Source organism: Nicotiana attenuata, unplaced genomic scaffold (assembly GCF_001879085.1).
Source record: "Nicotiana attenuata strain UT unplaced genomic scaffold, NIATTr2, whole genome shotgun sequence".
Lineage (NCBI taxonomy): Eukaryota > Viridiplantae > Streptophyta > Magnoliopsida > Solanales > Solanaceae > Nicotiana > Nicotiana attenuata.
In genome coordinates, this window is record NW_017678203.1 from 6,618 (window position 1) to 10,276 (window position 3,659).

Consider the following 3,659-nt stretch of genomic DNA (forward strand, 5'->3'; position numbering starts at 1 on the left):
TCAACGATGCATCTGAGTAGGTTATAAGTCGATGAATCAATTTACACACAGATATATTTGATGAAAAATTATATATACTAATTAGGATCTTGACAAGTCTATCAATCCCTAAACGAATTCTTTTAGGGATTAATAGACTTGTCAAGATCCTAATTAGTATATATAATTTTTCATCAAATATATCTGTGTGTAAATTGATTCATCGACTTATAACCTACTCAGATGCATCGTTTAATATTAAAAACAAAACGTCTCGACCTATATGTATATGTATATGTATAAAACACGCTTCGTTGTGCTACTTTAACTACATATATAGCATGTTAGAGTATATTTTAGTGTATTCATCCCTTGTATTACAAAAGTGTTAACGGATTACATTTATATTATTTAGATAGTAAATATAAAAGTGATTTTTAATTTTGACCAATGTTGACCTGAAAAGAGACCAACTTTGGTCGCTAATTATCCAGAAATTAAAAATTAGCGACCAAAGTTGGTCGCTAATTTTAAATAAGATTTATTTATATTTTATAAAATATTTTAACAATAATATAATTATTAAACATTATAACTGGATCCCAAATTAGCGACCAAAGTTGGTCGCTACTTGCTTCCCCTTTCACAACCGACCAACTTTGGTCGCCAATTTTAAGTAATATTTATTTATATTTTATAAAATATTTTAAATAATAATATAATTATTAAGACGTTATAACTGGATCCCACATTAGCGACCAAAGTTGGTCGCTAATTTTAATATTTCTTTGACCAAGCAAGTCTGACCAGCCCGGTCAACATGTTGACCACTTTACCGACCAAAAAGCGACCAACCTTGGTCGGCAAATTATTTAATAATTTTCTCCACATTAGCGACCAACTTTGGTCGCTTTTTTTGACCGACCAACTTTGGTCGCAAATTTTTGATCGGTAATCCCCAGATTTCTAGTAGTGAAAGGAATATACATTCTTCACTTTCTTGCTTACTGTTAATCAGAGTTGCCTTATTATTTTATTGTTCTTACTAACCTACCTCGAGCCCACCATAACTCGAGGTCAAGACTTGGCTTGCACACTCGTTTGAAATGCTTTACTTCTTCGATTAAATCACATATATTTAAAACTACAATATAAGTTCAATTGTTACTCGAATTTTAGGGTAAACATACATTAAAAGAAGTAAGTCCTTCCTGTTTTAGAATGCAAGCACGGTCTGTGAAGAAACATAATACCTTTTTTTTTTTTTTTTTTTGGTGCAGAAATATAATACCTTAGTTGTTTCGATATTTTGGTTTGAGCCATTTTTATTGTCTGAAACGCAATATATATATATATATATATATATATTCTAACTTTATGTTCTCGAGTTGTATCTATCAAATAAAATTGACACAATTTTTCAAATTTGCTAAACCGTATGACCTTATTTTTTTTTTTATTGTTAATTACTGCTGTTGTAGAGAGTGGAGTGTGCGTCAAGTCCACTTTAAAGTTGCGATGCTAATGGAGTAGCATGATGATTAAGAGGTCTCATTAATTAAGTTCATGCACCAATTAAGGTCACTTAATTAATCATATTCTCTTTATAAACTAAGGTTTGAAGCCATATAAGGCTTTCTTCAATTGGCAAGGGAAGTCTGATAGGGCTTTAAGAGATAGGGACGTAAGGCAGCGATAAGAAAAAGTCATATGGGTATGGGATACGAACGATTAAAAGTTCTTGCTTAAAAAAAAGGTACGTACTAACTGAGAGTGGAATCTATCCTGACTTTCAAGTAGCGCTTGATTGAGGGATGAACCCCGAATCCGTACTTTCCGGTTAATTAATCATATCTATATTATATTAAAAGGAGAGTAGTGAAGCATGTGGTTAAGCCAAGTGGCAAGCTAAAATGAAGTCACATGGCAATTTTATGGAATCTATTTGTTGAATTCTATTTGTATAACAATGAAAAAATTTATTAATAGATATTCTTTTGGATCTAATTAATAATTAAAAAATATATCTACGAGGAATTGCATATTCTGTAACTTATAATTACCATATTTAGAGTAATATTATATGACAAGTGATTTACCTTAAGTGATGAGTTAAAGTAAGTATTAATTAGAGAAAACAACGTATTTATGGTTTAATTAAGGAAATGAATATTCATGGTTTCCTTCCAAAGATAAAATAAAGTAAGCATAATTAGATAACAGAATATAAGTATTATTAAACCAAGGCAGAATCAATAGTTCATATCTAACATCCCTTGATTTTGAAATATTATTTTTTATTTTTTATTTGTATTGTATCAAACTAATATATCTTTTATATTATTGCTTTAAGTAAAATTTATGCAAATACCTTTTCCTGTTGAGCAAAGGTTCTTCGAATTTTTTGAATTAATGCTTTGAGTTAATATAGTTAAGAGAATGGCAAGAGAGATTCTTATATTTTTTCTTTTGAAATATACAACTTTCGCCAAATGTTAGGTAATGAGAAAAATATATAAAAATTATTTCATATTGTCATAAAAATGGACGGAAAAAAGTTTTTTTTTAAACATGTTATATATATATATATATAGCCATAAAAAACTAAATGATCACTGATTTGTAATTTATATTTATAGCTTTCATATTTTTTATATTATATTAAGCGTTGTGAAAAAGTTACTTGGAACTTTTAGGATAAAACTTAAAAATATTTTAAAATTTACTATATAAATGGGGTAAGTTAGGCCGGAAGCATACTTTTGGCAAATTAAAAGATCGTGACAGGGAAGCAATCTTGGAAATTCAAATTCAAAGGACAAAGAAGGAAAATATTATATAGACGAAATAATCTAGCAAGGAGATATTTACTACAATGAAGAATTACTAAATTATGCAAAGAATATTTATTACAGTGCTGATTTTATGGAAAGAATATATTTTACAAAAGGAAAAAAATGTTCAAGTTTAAAATCTTTCATTCTATTGGCAAAAATAAAAAGATTCAAGACTGATTCTTATTTCAGGAAAGAAGGAGTACTAAGATTACCTAGAAGTCTCAAGATCACAAAGGAGTCCAAATTAAAAGTGGTCAAACTAATCAAAAGAAGGCAATTAAATATGTTCGTGTCATAGATATAGCAAAATTACTAGAGATTGTTATTTTTCTACTCTAAGTTTCTTATTGTGATTTTTGGCTTGATCATAAAGTTTAGTGTTTATGTTTTTCATGTTTTCAAGTCCATTCATTGAAGCAACGAATGACCACGGTGATGCAGTCTCTTGCATGGTGAAGAATCCAAATCACTTGAAAGAAGTATTTTGAGGTTCATTGGTATGATTATGTTCCAAATGCAATTTTGAGATTCTACTTTTTTCAATAATATATTATTATTAAAGATAAAAATTGAACTTTAAGATTGAATCATGAATTGCGATATTGGTGGCTTATAAAAGTGAATGTGTTCTATTTAATTTTTTATTTTACAAATTTGAATCTTCTTGCAGATATTCATCTATGAGATTCGGTTATCAGGTAGTCTATGTATGAGAATAGAATCACGAGTTAATGTTGTAGTAGTTGGTAAGTAAAAAAAATTCAATTAAAAGCGTATTTATGTGAATCTTATCGTTTTTCATAAATAGTTTTTCAGACGTTATTTATTTGAATTTTTTATTGT